The sequence below is a fragment of the Mastigoproctus giganteus genome, chromosome 11, assembly GCF_048544385.1.
Source record: "Mastigoproctus giganteus isolate SK-2022 chromosome 11, ASM4854438v1, whole genome shotgun sequence".
NCBI lineage: Eukaryota > Metazoa > Arthropoda > Arachnida > Uropygi > Thelyphonidae > Mastigoproctus > Mastigoproctus giganteus.
Genome location: NC_143585.1, coordinates 115,955,420 through 115,970,574, shown reverse-complemented (window position 1 = coordinate 115,970,574; position 15,155 = coordinate 115,955,420). Strand labels below are relative to the sequence as shown.

The 15,155-nt window shown below is 37.1% G+C and overlaps 1 protein-coding gene across 2 annotated transcripts in view; it reads right to left on the bottom strand.

Moving 5' to 3' along the window:
* Nucleotides 1–15,155, bottom strand: part of LOC150078368 (M-phase inducer phosphatase-like) — a 311,872-nt gene that overhangs the window by 291,507 nt on the left and 5,210 nt on the right. The gene's annotated exons all lie outside the window — the stretch shown is intronic.

Sequence of the window (15,155 nt, the reverse complement as noted above, 5' to 3'; positions counted from 1 at the left end):
CTAATAAAAAAATAAAAAAAAAAAATATATATATATATATATATATATGTGTGTGTGTGTGTGTGTTATTTAATGGGTTTCTATATACCTACTCAACTATCTTGCAATTATAACCTATATATACAGGGTGTTTCAAAATTATGTATACACACTTCAAAAATTTATATTTAATGAACAATATATACAAATGTAAATTTTTTTGAGACTTTGATGCCAAAAAAACATTTTTTTTATGACAATAAAAGTATTTTAATTGTTCAAAATGCCCTCCATCAACATTAATGCAGGAGCATCATCTATCTTCAACAGATCTATATATTGAAATGCACAAATCAGGTGAAATGTTTCTGCTTCTTGTTGAATTTTTTATTCCTCCATCATTCTAAACACACTTGTATGGTTTAAACCTAGCTCTTATGAACAAGTCTTGTTGATTTTCTTGTGGTGCACAAGATTTCATTTCTTACAGCTTCAACATTTTCCTCTGACATTAGTGCAGAGAATGGTTCCATGCTTCTCAAAAACGTGTGGGCACTTTTTTGTTCCATATCATGATTTTTAAGCATGCTAAACTCCATTGACATTTTCATATTACCAATACCATTTTATAATTGCCTTTCTTTCTTCAAAACTTAATTGGGTACTCTCCATTTTAGAGTACTCTATAAAATAAAACAAAAATTAAATTATTGAAAAAAAAAGTATCTGTTTTTAAGCCCCTGCACTATGCAGGGACTTAAAACCTGCAATATGCACAAATTAAATTGGTGCATATTGTTCATTAAATATAAATTTTTAAAGTGTGTGTATATATATGCTGATGAGATACCTACAAGTATAAGATTATAAGTAAAAGTTTAAGTATAAGACAATATTTGTTAAGTGGAAGATTAATTATAAGATTATTACCTATTTGTACACATACAACTACTTACGGATACACATGTCCAGGGCCGTTACTAGCATGGACGGGAAATCGCACTTCTGGATATCGAAGTACTAACTTTACAGAGTCCAGTCACAATATTATGAACCTCACCCAATGCAGATATCACGCATGCCTAGCAAATCATAAAGCACATGTGTCAAATTCACACACCGCAAACATATACGGCTTGATGTTCAGCCTCGGTGAACATAGTAACAGCCTCTGTCATGGGAAAAGAACATGACCTATCAGACCTGGAAAAAAGGAATGATCATTGGCTATTGGGCCAGGGATGCCAGCATCCCTGGCCCAATAGCCAGGGCCAGGAATGCCAGCATTTCCAAAACAGGGGACTATGCGAAATGCTCACGTGCTGCAGTGGTGAAAGTGTATCAAGACTGGACAAATGGGACAGTTTTGATGTTACTAGCACAGACATATACTTTTCACTTTTCTAAAACTAAAATTTTCCACACTCTGGGCTACTAGTGTAATACAAGGGCAGGATTGTCTATTTCTACACTGATTACTTACCCAATGTGCCAATTGTGATGGCGCCTCCGTAGCCAGGTGGGAAGGAGCAGCAGTGCGTAGCACACGCTTCTTGATTAGACCGGGGTTCGAGCCCGTCACCACCAAATACGGAGGATGTGGAAAGGTCAAGAAATGACCACCGCATATCCCGGAGCAATATGGCCTTAGTTGCTAATGCTCCTAAAAACCAAATAACAACAACAAATAACAATAACCAATTGTGGAGCCTCATGCGCCATTGATCCAAGAAGTGAACGTCGGCTGAAACGGTTGGTCAGGACTGATGGGTATACTACTGTTTCTCAACTGGCTATCCAAATGAACCGTGGGACCACCAGAAAGGTCTCCAACACAACAGTGAAGTGAACCCTATTGTGCATTGGGCCCCGGAGCAGACACTTGGTGACAGCACCCATGCTGACAGCCATTCATCGCAAACAAAGCCGTCAGTTTGCATAGCAATACCGACACTGGACCCCGGCCGAGTGACAATGGGTGGCCTTCTCTGATGAGCCACAGTTTCTGCTCCACCAAGTGGATGGACGGTGGCATATTAGGTGGGAAACCTCCGAGAGCAGATACCGGGACACGATCGTTGGCAGAAGGCAGGCTGGAGGGGGGCAGCATTATGGTCTGGGGAATGTTTTCATGGCATGGCTTGGTCCACTGATACCTTCGGAGGGCACCCTGAATGCAAATGATTACCTATCGATTGCCGCCAATCAGGTACGCCAGTACATGTTCACTGTGTTCCCTGGGGGCGATGGTATCTATCGGCAAGACAATGTGCCATGCCATGTCGCCAGAATTGTCCGTGAGTGGTTTGAGGAGCACGACGAAAGGTTCAAGCTGCTCCCTCGGCCACCGAATTCCCCTGATATCAACCCAATTAAAAATCTATGGACCAACTCGATCGACACATTAGACGGATGGATCCACAACCAAGGAACCCACAGGAACTCTGGGGTGCACTGCAGTCTGCATGGTCACAGATACCCATAGCAACCTTCTGCAGATTTACTGAAATCCTCCTACGGCAGCTGGCTGTGGTGCATACTGTGAAAGGCACATATTCTGGATACTTGGTAGTGGTCATAATAATGTGACTGGACCCTGTATAGTATTCAGTCACATACTTTTCACTTTTCTAAAATTAAAATTTTCTGGGCTAGTGTAATACGAGGGCAGGATTGTCTATTTCTACCCTGATTACTTACCTAATTTTGTCCCCTGTTAGCTAAACCACTACATAATTGCCTATAACCACAAAACAACATATACACAAATATATATATGAGATATGAACATTAGTTATATCAGAACGATTTGCATTTACCGTATTTCCCCATGTATAAGACACATCTTAATTTTGGGGCCCAAAATTTGAAAAAAAAAAAAAAAAAATGTATTACATAAAGTTATTCAACTCAAGTTTTATTCATCATAAAATTCATACAACTCATCACTGTCAAAACTCCCATCCATTAGCTTGTTCTCATCTGTGTTGTCTGATGACGAATCACTGTCTTCATATATTGCCTCGTCCTCAGTTCCATCTATGGCATTTGAAATGCCATACTTCTTAAATGACTTGACAACAATCTCAATCTTGATATTATCCCAGGATCTTTTCACCCAGGTATAAACTTCTCCTATAGTTGGTTTCTTCACTCTTCCTGCTGGTGTCAAATTGTCCCCAGAAGACTTCATCCATTGGTTCCATTCATCTCTCACGTCAGCTTTGAAGGGTTTGTTAATGCTGACATCAAGTGGTTGGAGCTGGGATGTCAAGGTATGACGGAAAGTTTTGTTTTTTGCTCTGCAGCAATCTTCTTTGTATTTTTTGTTGTGTGCCCTGAACTGATCAAGCACCAATTGGGCAGGTTTGCGTAAGAGCCCACCTGGTCTCCTGCTCCAAACTTTCTCAAACCAGATCTTCATGCCGTCCTGATCCATCCAACCCTTGTCATGAATGTGGACAATCACTCCTCAAGGAATGTCTTCTTTTTGGCATTGTTTTGTGTTTGAAAATCAGCATAGGAGGCAGCTTGGTTCCGTCCGCACAACAAGCTAGAACAACTCTATAATGGCTCTTTTCATGTCCACTTGTCTTCACAGTTACAGTTTTCACCCCCTTCTTATCAACAGTTCTGTAACTTGGGACATCAAATTGAAGGGGGACTTTTTACATATTTGCAATCTGTCCCAACTCAAACTGATGTCTTCCGACACTGAATGACAAAACGATGAAATTCAAGGACCTTCTGCTCATAGCTTTCAGGCATCTTTTGGGCAAGTCTGGTGCGTGTACGCATGCTTAGTCCATTCCGTTTCATGAACCTGAAGCACCAATTGTGTCCTCCTTTGAAATCAGTAACTTCTTTTTCATCAGCAATTCTTCTTGCCTCATGCTGAACCATCTTTGTGGACACAGGAATTCCAATTGCCTTTTGCTCCTCAATTTTTATCTTCAATTTTTATCCTCAATTTTTACCCTCTCTAAATTAGGCCATTTTGCTGACTTGCCTCTAATGGCCTTCTACCGTGGCATTTTTAGTAGGGTTTCTTCTTCCCGTAGCCAGTCTCGGATTGTTTTCTCAGTTGGAGGAGGACCAAACTTACGTTCAGCAGCACGATTTCCATTCACTTTTGCAAACTGGATCACTTTTAACTTGAATCCAGCACTGTACGAAAATCTTTCCTGAGCCATTTCTGGGCAGAACGTGGCAAAACGTAACCTAATATACTGGTAACAAGTGCGAAACAATGAGTGCAAAGACAACAAGCGCGAAATGCAAGTAAAAAAAAATCTACAACCACTGTATAAAACGCACCCAGTTTTTAGACCCCAAATTTTTTGAAAAAAGGTGCGTCTTATACATGGGGAAATACGGTACTCAAAGATGGATTTTTTTTTTTTTTTTTACAGAAGATACATGCTAACAACAAACTTGAATTTCTGCAGATAAATTTCAGGAAAATAAGAAAAAGGTTGTTCCAAAGAACAGAAGTAGAGGAACAAATGAGGAAAAGAAAAAGTTAATTTGCTTAGTCTGGAAATCAACAGATGTTAGCAAGTTGACATACGTGTCCAGATTGGTTTAAAACAGTTACACATGGAAGACTGCTGTACAAATTGGAGCGGTATAGCATTAAGGGCAAAGTTGCTACAATGGATAAAGGGATGGTTGATACAACTACTTACGGATACACATGTCCAGGGCCGTTACTAGCATGGACGGGAAATCGCACTTCTGGATACCCAATGAGTGGTAATCAATAGACACTGCTCTTCATGCAGTAATGTTATTAGTGGAGTACCCCAGGGTTCAGTGCTGCACCCATTGCTGTCTTGTATAGTCATCAATGATATTGATGAAGGTATATCAGGATTAATGTCCAAGTTTGCAGATGATACAAAGGGTGGCAGGGTTGTTAACGACAGTAAAGACAGTATGCTACTGCAACAGGATCTAGATAAGTTGGGTAAATGGGCTGAGAAGCAGCAACTGAAGTTTAACATTGACAAATGCAAAATACTGCATATGGGTAGCAGTAACCCAAATGAAACGTACCAACTGTGTGGTACTACACTCAGGGAAGTGCAGAATGAAATAGACCTGGGGGTAATTGTGCAGTCAGATATGAAGTTTGCTGAGCAGTGCAGAAGGGCTGCCATAGCAGGTCATGGAGTCTTTTCAGTGATATATAGGAATTTTGCTAACAGGGATAAGGAGATGATTATCCCATGTACAAGGCAATGGTCAGGCTACACCTTGAGTACTGTGTACAGGTCTGGAGGCCTCATTTTAGGAAGGATGTAGAGTTGCTAGAATGAGTACAAAGGAGGGCAACAAGACTGATGAGGGAAACAAAGGGGTGCTCCTACCAAGATAAGCTTAAGTTCCAAATTGCAGGGCCCAGAGACTAGGCACCTGCGAGGTGATCTGATTGAGGTGTATAAAGCCTTGAACTGGTTGAGCAAGCTCAATGCTGATGGGATTATTCCTCTTGCTCAGATTACGAACCTGAAGAGGCATAGATTAAATTGAGGAAAGACAGTTGTAGAATAAATTTAAGACATTTGGAGTGAAGGAACGGGTGAAATGGGAGGGTTTTTTTTTTTTTTTTGGCTGATGCTGCATAAGCTTGCTTTCTTGCATCCTATGCCTCAACTAATGCTAATGCTAAAAACAAAGAGGTAGAATCAGATGTTAATTCAGAAGAATAGTGCCTGTGGAATGTATACATCAGACGATGAAAGCAAATGTGAAAAGGAATGGAAAAGAGTTTGCAATTGAGCAGTCATTAATAATTCTGGTTGTTCTTAGACCCCCCATTTTTTTTTTTTTATAATGTAGCAAAAAACAAAAATTTTAACTTTCTTCTGAGAAAGTTAAAATCAAGGCATCTTCTAGTCCACTGAATATTTAACAGTTCAACATCCAATATAACTAGCTACCATTAACTGTGGTGGATTTAGGTCTCCACTAGAGCACAGCCATTCTACATGACTGGCTGTACTCTTATAAATTGTATATACAGTGAAACTTCCCTTTAACGGACAGCCATGGGGAACGAGAATGTGTCCGTTAGAGAGAAGTGTCCGCTAACAAGAAGTCTGAGGGAGAAAAAAAATAGAAAGAAAGAAAAATCGTTAAACGTTTAATGTAAAATTAAATTAAATTATATACAGATTTTGCACAATATTTTTGTAAATAATATACATACAATTGTGCTATGTATATTATGACTTTATCTTAAGAAAAATACATATAGTAATCACTTATTTTCTTCTGCACCTTCTTCCGACTGATAATTTTGTTTTCAACATTTGTTTGGGGTGAAGAAACCATCGAAAGTTCTTCAGTATCTTCTTCAGCGGCGAAAAACATTTTTAAACGATTGATTTGTATGAGTGCTTCTATTTTCATCGGTGGTTCGTCGTTAATATGTTCTTCGACAGAATGACCTCCTTCCATTTCTTCATCCTCATGAGGAACTTCTTGAAAAATATCGATGATGTCTAGAGCACCATCTTCTGTAGTGAGGTTCGAGTCTATATCTTTGCAGCCAGGGTCACTTGTAGCAGAGGTATCGTACATTATCAATAGATGTTGAAGTTCTTGTTCTTCTTGGTGCTCCACATTGCTGTTCACAAGTCCAATTTTTGCGTTTGAGAAGCCAGACTTTACAAAACAGTTTGTTTTCTAAAGCATTCTCCACGAAAAGAATAATTTTTCTGTTTTGACGAATCATGTTTTGGTTAAAGTGACATCCATTCGCTCATGATATCTCGTGTCATCCACGCTTTTTTATTAGACTTCCAGTCAACATTCAAAAGATTCAACTTTATGCCCTTGAAACAACGAGGATTTTGTGGTTTTCCTATAACAAGAGGTTGTTCAAAGTCTCCCAGCATATTTGTACACAATAGTACAGTCAAGCGTTCCTTAGAAATTTTTCTGCCCTGCCACTTTTCATTTTTTAGACTCATTTTTTTTTTTCAGGAAGAGCTTTAAAAAACAACCCTGTTTCGTCAGAGTTGTAAATATCCTTAGCTTCAAAATCACGACATAAATCTTCCAATTTGATGGTCCACTCTGTTACAACCCCAGTATCAACAGATCCACCTTCACCACTTACGGTTTTCCAAGAAATTTTATGCTGAGTTTTGAACTTGTCTAGCCATCCCACAGAAGCTTTGAACTTATTTACTCCCATAGATTTCGCAACCTCCAAAGCCTTTTCTCTAATAATAGGCCCATTAATGGGAATTTTTTTAGCACGTGTGCGACAAAACCACTCATACGTAACATTGTCAATTTGAAGTCCAACAGTTTTCGGGAATGATTTTTGAACCTGATCATTTCCATGTTGCCAAAATTGTTTGAGCAGTTAATTTTTTTTTCTTTAGGATGTCACTTACCTGCGTCTTCCCGATTTTGAATTTTGCAGCGAGATTGCGAACACTATTTTTTTGCCGATCATACGCATTAATGAGTTCGACTTTATCTTTTAAAGTTAAATGTTTATGAGAAGACATTGTGCACTTCACACGACACTGAACAAAACTGAAAACTGAAACTCAAAAGACGAAAGGCCGACAAAATCCTCCCCCCCGTGCACACATCGAATTCATCAGAAGTTTTACACGTGCCTTAAAATTCTTGAAAAAGGGTTTAAAACCGCGACGAAAACCTTGATAAAATTCAGAGAATCGGAAATAGAAAATAAACACATGATTGAGGCAATACGTGGAAGAAACGTTCCTTGAAAAAGGGCCGTGAGCTCGCCCGCTGTCAGTTATGGGGAGATCAAATTAAGTGCTAATCTAAACGAAACAGCGCAGATTGCCTGTCCGCATCCGTTACAGAGAATGTCCGCTAGACAGAAGCTGAAAACACGTTAAAACCAATAGAGGAGAGTTGGGGAATTTGAAAATATCTGTTGCAGAGAGAGATGTCCGTTAAAGAGAGGTGTCCGTTAGGAGAAGTTTCACTGTACATACAGACTTCTTTTAACTTCCATATAGCAAATTTTTCTATTTAGCGAATTTTTTTCCCCCTTGGTGATTACATTGAAATTAGCTTCCGTATAACAAAGAAAATTTCCACATAATGAACTGATTTTGAGAGACCTGGGTAGGCACTGTTCACAACTCTAATGTTTAGGCAACAGAGTTGATACTGTAGAAAGCATGAATTAAATGCTAAAAGCATTAAGAATTAATCCATTTAGCTTTTAAAGGCTAACAGGATTAATTCTTAAGAACACGAGTTAAGAGCTAAAACGTTCCACAATTTTGTGGTGCCTATTAAAGCTATACTACCACCTCTACTGTACCGAAAAGTCGTGCTGGTCAACTTCTACCTGTGTCCACAGCAAAGATTAAGACATATTCTCGGCACGGACGTTGGCTCTGATACGTGATAATCTATAATATCCAACAAGGCATAATATTATAAGGGTTTAAAATTTTCTATTAAATATTGGTGTAGATACACCGTATATAGCTTTTAAATAAAAACTACTTTGTAGCTTTCATTTAAGAGCTGTCTTACTTATTCAAGGTAGTGCAATACATGGTAATTCATTGTGAAGGATGATCACAATATGAGATACAGCTGAAACGATGCCTTTACACTACTTTCGTAGTTTTCATTTATGAGCTATCTATGGTGTATCTACACCAATATTTAATAGATAATTTTAAGCTCTTATAATATTATGCCTTATTGCATTTCAATTTATTATAGTTTTATCACGTACACCTTTTGGCATCTCTCATATTGTGGGATTAACACCCCACCTGGGTTGTTATGATGGCAATACCAGGGTAACTGCCCACCCACCGATGAAAGGCTAACAAGCCTTGAAAAGATGTCGTCTGGGTGGTGGTGGTGGTGGTGTCCACCGAGAATAAGTAACGATAGTCTTCTCTATTAGTGAAAGCATTACTTAATTGGGAGTGCAATACATGGTAACTTGTGAGGATGATCACAATATAAGATACATTTGAAACAATGCCTTTGCACTACTTTCGTAGTTTTCATTTAAGAGCTATCTATGGTTATATGCACCAATATTTAATAGATAATTAGTTATAGTATTGGCATTAGTACAGGCACACGATGCAAGAAAACAAGCTTATACAGCATCAGCCAAAAAAAAAATAAAAATAAATGAGTATTTTGCATCTACATTCACACATGAGTTATTCAAGGAGGAGAGAGCCAGATGTTTATCAGACTCTGATGGGAAGTTGAATGATTTTGTAATAACTGAGAGCAAAGTGGAAGAGAAATTGTTTAAGTTAAACATAAGAAAGGCACCTGGGGACCTATTCAGTTATAATAAAGGAGGCAGCAAAGGAAGCAACCAAACCCTTAGCCATAATTATGAGAGCATCCTTTTTTTTTCGGGGAAAGTCCCCACGGACTGGATATGTCCAAATGTATCTCCAATTCACAAACGGGGGAGATCAAAGGGTAATAAACTTCTGTTCCAGAGAAAATAATGGAGTCATTGGTTAAAGAAGCATTGCAGGATCATTTAGACAAGACTGCAGCAATAATTCGGACACAGCATTTTCATAATCAGTTATATGCAAATTATTTTTTTTTTTTTAATATTTTATTACAAAATCGACAGTTGAAACTCTCGTTATTAACATAATCAATTATATGCAAATTACATTACAATATTTATCATTACCAAACATGCATATATAGGCACTCCCCAACTTACATAATATTCAACTTATGTAAATTCAACTTTTTGCAAGTTTTTGCCCACCGGTGCAAACTGATAAAAGTATGGAAACATACTTTGCAACCTGCAGAAATAAATGGAGGTATTGTGAAAATATCATAATGTGAACCCAATAAAACTTTTTTTTTTTTTTTTTGGAAATTTGATACAAGACCTCAGAAGTTGAAATTTTCGCTATATAACTAAACTATTTAACTCTCTAAAAGAGTCATTTTTATAATGGAAATTGCATTAGTTTTAATATATCTATGTCAAATAAGCACAACACAAAAATCACTTAACTAAAGGATGTAAAAACAAAACATGTGTCTAGCCAGAGAATGCGCTACACTTTCATCGTTAATATATGTTCTGTTATAAGAATCAATTTTCACTTTATACTTTAAGTTATAAGAATCAACCCATCCACTTCAACAACAACAAATGCAAAGTACTACATATGGGAAGCAGTAACCGCAGAGTAACGTATCAACTCTGTGGTACAAAACTAACAGTGGTAGAGAATGAAAAGGACCTCGGGGTAATTGTGCAGGCAGATATGAAGTTTTCTGAGCAGTGCGGACGGTCTGCAAGGGTAGCTCATGGTGTCTTGTCAATGATATATAGGAATTTTTCTAGCAGGGATAAGGTGGTGATTATCCCCTTGTATAATGCAATGGTCAGGCCACACCTTGAGTACTGTAACAGGTCTGGAGGCCTCATTTTAAGAAGGATGTAGAGCTGTTGGAACGAGTACAGAGAAGGGCAACAAGATTAGTGAATGGAACAAAGAGTTGCTCTTACGAAAAAAGGCCTAAGTTTTGCAAATTACAGTGTCTGGAGACTAGGCACCTGCGAGGTTGTTGTTGTTGTTATTTGGTTTTTAGGAGTATTAGCAACTAAGGCCATATTGCTCCGGGATATGCGGTGGTCATTCCCTGACCTTTCCGCAACCTCCGTATTTGGTGGTGACGGGCTCGAACCCCGGTCTAATCAAGAGGCGTGTGCTATGCACTGCTGCTCCTTCCCACCTGCGAGGTGATCTGATTGAGGTGTATAAAGACTCGAATGGTTTGAGCATGCTCAATGCTGATGGGATTCTTCCTCTTGCTCAGAATAATCAGCTGAGAGGGCATAAATTCAAATTGAGGAAAGACAGTTGTAGGATAGATGTGCGGAAGTTTGCCTTTAGCCAGCGGGTGATTGATTGCTGGAATAAACTTCCACCTGTTGTTGTAGAAGTTGATAGCCTAAATAGATTCAAGGCAGAACTTGACAAACATTTGGAGCAAGTGGATGGGTGAAATAAGGGTTTATTTTTTTTTTTGGCTGATGCTATATAAGCTTGCTTTCTTGCATCACGTGCCTATGCTAATGCTATTTACTATATAAAACTGTATTACCATTTTTATATTTCTAAATTACGTCGGACCTCTGTTTAACGAAGTCCTTTTATAGCAAATTATTTTGAATTCCTGTAGGAAGTTACATTTAAAATAGTTTCCGTTTAGCAAAGAAATTTTTCATATAGCGAACGGATCAGGAGAGAATTAACTCAGTACGCACTATTCACATTTCTGGCCTTTAGGCAATTAGTGCTGCTGCACAAATTAAGAGCTAAAGGGATTACCATTCTACAACTTGTGGTACCTGGTAAAACCTATCCAACCACTGTCCAACATACGGAGAAGTCGCGCTGGTCAACAGTGAGCAGTTCAAGGTGTATTCCCAATGGGCTCTGACCCACCTTCTACTGCAGTGGTGTCTAACCTTTTCCCATACAGTGGAAATTTTCAAAAAAATTCAAAGTTCGATTTCTTTAGGGTATTACATTTTCCATATCTTGTTGCATGTAAAAGTAAAATTGAAAATATTTGAAACTTTTATTAAGTACAATACACAGTTACATTTACTGAACAAAACATTTAATGAGAAAATTTTTTTGATAATTAACAAAATTTAAAATACTGTTTTAGTTCACTTTCCTCGCAGGCCATAGGTTGGACACCTCTGTGAATCAACTGTAAGTGCCCTGCTCGAGAATTAGAAAAGTGATTTTCTTTTGCCCCGACAAATAATCTGTTGTTTCGCAGAAGTTCATTATCCACAATTTTCAATAAATTTTCCCTATCTCTGTTTACATGGTCATAGTACCTGAATATCCAAATGACACTGTCATTTTGGACAGTTTCAAAAAAAAAAAAAAAAAAAAAAAAGAAAAGAAAAAAAAAAAAATTCAAATTTAAGAACTAATGACAATACCGATGATGAGAGAAGGAAAACGAGGACAGTGAAGATATTAATTCTTCTAAACATGAATTGTTGGAATTTGGTGAAAATGAAGTTAGAAAATTGTCAATTAGGTTCCAGTTAAATGCAATTCGGGGAATACCTAATTGATAAGAAGTTTTCGGAAGAATTGAAGCATTTGAGGAACGCTCTGAGTACAACACGAATTTCATCGAGTGAATGTGAACGAGGATTTTCACAAATGAATCTGATCACCACCCCAACCAGCGCTTTGTTGATGACAAAAACAGTTTCTTCACTACTGTTTCTTAAAACTGTAGGCCCACCGCTAACCCGCTTCGATCCAGCAAAATATGTCAATTCGTGGCTGCTTCGGAAAAGAAGTCGGAAAGGGTGTCCGGTGAGAACTTAATGAAAATTTGGAATATTCTACAAAAACTTTATTATGAAATTATTTTTACTTATGTTATTATTTTTTACTTATATTTTTATATACTTGAATAATAAATTTATGTTTAATAAACTGTGTTAATATACTTAATTTGTTATTCTTATTCTAAAAACATTACTACTAAAGTAACAATATCAGGGAAAAAAAAAATTTTAGAGTACTTTTCATATCCTTTTAATTTTCAATTTTTCCTGATAGCAAAGAATCAGTACCGGCACCTATTTTTTTTTTGCAAAAAAAAAACCACTGGGAATAACCATTTATCACAACCCTCTGCCTGGTGCCCTCAAGCCATCGTGCTATCCATCTAAGGATTCTCCCTATGATTCCAGCCTGCTCCAACTTATAAAGTAACCGCTCATATGGGACTGAGTCAAATGCTTTGCTGATATCTAAATAAACAATGTCGAAATTATTCTCTAAATCCAGCTCATGAGTGACCTGTCAAAATGGCTAACCAGATTTGTTAAACATTATTTTCCCTCTACAAAACCATACTGTGTATCCTACAGAATTCCATTTCCATCTAAATGATCCTGAATTCCACCCTTGATCATTGCCTCCATAATTTTCTCTACTACTGAAGTTAGACTGGCCGGTCGGTAATTTCCCGTTACACTCCTAGAACCACCTTTATGTTTCAACTTGCACCAATCCAACGGAATCTCTCCTGAGTCCAGTAATGCCCTCATAACTAGCCTTAATGGTTCAATGCACTCACTTGCCGCCTCCTTTAAGATTATAAGGTATATGCTATCAACCACAGGAGTCTTACTCACCCGTGGGGGCGAAAGTTTTCTCATTAAATCAACATGTGAAATTTCAACATCATTAATTACATTTTTTTCAACTTCACTCCCATAATTTCTCATTGACGTGAAGATTTTTCTTCTGTAAATATCGATGCAAAGTAACTGTCAAGTTCATCACCAACATCAGTTCGGGTATCTAATACTATCCCACGCAATTACATATGTGTCTGATCTGATTTATCCTTCTCTTCATTGCATTTATTGTGAAGGAATTGTGAAGAATTCCTATAAACTCTTTAATTTAAAATATTAACTCTTTGCCACATTTATTCCTTATCCCCACTCTTTGTTCTCTCCCAGACTCAGTAAAGATACTACAGTGAAAATTATACTTCACTGAATAAAACATCATTCTCCTTCAGAAAATGATGAACATAAGACCAACATGGAACAGAACATCAGTGTTCCGCAAATTCTTTCCAAAATAAGAAATTGCGACTCCAATGAGATTTAAAAGATGAACTTGAGTCGGAAATTAATGAAATACTTAACTATTTTTATTAAAAACGTTCAAAGCTTAGAAAATATGGACTGAGATCATCTACAATTATCTCAGTTCAGTAGTACCAGAATAGAATCCAAAAAGGCATTTTCTGCCACTAATCAAATATGTACCAAAATTAGATCCATTTTAAACGATCATACTATTTGTTTCTTAAGAGCTCACTTTATTCGGACAGGTTACTGCAAAGTTTAGTTATGCTTAAACATAACTAAACTTTGCAGTAACAATATGTATTTTTTTGTTTTTAGAATAACTGTACTTTTAATGATTTTTTTCAGAATATTTATTATTGCAATAAATGTTTATTTAAAACTTGAATTCAAGTAATTACAGTACTTGTTTTTTCCTTACTTTATTATAACTGTCATCAAAATTTATTGAGAAAAATGTTTGTTTTTGGAATACAGGTATCCAAGTTTTATAAATTAAAAATACCGAAATACTGGTATTAAGATTTTGATCGGTATTGTAAGCCCTAATACATACTGGATACACTGTCTAAGGGTGCTCCATTTGGACAGGATGTGCTGTTAAGACATCCAAATGTGCCAAAGCTTGGCAACATCTGACCTGTGAAAACTCAAAACCAAAGAAATCTTGCTAATGAAGCCTCACTCCCAAAACATCTTTCACTGTTGTCATCTGCAGGGATCCACAGTGGTGGTGGTGGTGGGAATTGTATTCAATATGAATCTTCTTTTAAACTGCTCTTTTACTGTGTTCTTAAAGATATCATAATACTTTTCGATATAAAGATGTCATAATACTCATGCTTTCTGCTTATGGAGTTTAAACCAAAAGGTTTTATGCCAAATGCCTCCCTGAATCTTGTCCTATTGTATTCTTGGTCTGTAGAAAGGACTACTTTACAACACAATCTAAGCCAGAACGCCAAGAAGTGATTGTAGAAAGGACTGTGGTTTTATCAACTCCCATAGGTCCACATTGGAAAGTATGGAATACTGTGCAAGACTTGTCTGAACATAACAGCCTTAACCTGGCAGTGGTGACTCCAAAATGTAGCAAAAATGGTGGCAGGTTACATGATAGGTGCTCAACTTTCTTTTCAATTTCTGTAAATAAATGTTTTGGTTTTTTTTTTTTTTTTAATTCTGCTTAAACAGTACCAATATTTCATCTTTTCTTAATAGATTACAGTATTTATTATATGCACTTTAAGTTTGAATAAAATTGAAACGAAGCCAGATGTTTTATACCTTTTATTTTCAAAACAAATTCTGAAAATCACAAAAAAAAAAAAAAAAAGATTTTAGACAAAGCATAAATATCAATCTCTTATTTTGTCCATTTTTCATTTTAAAAGACCATTCAAAAAGTTTTAATGCTCTTTTAAACTAGAAAAATGGAAGAGAATAAGAGACCTATGTTTCTGTACGCCATTTTAATGAACATTAAAGTGTG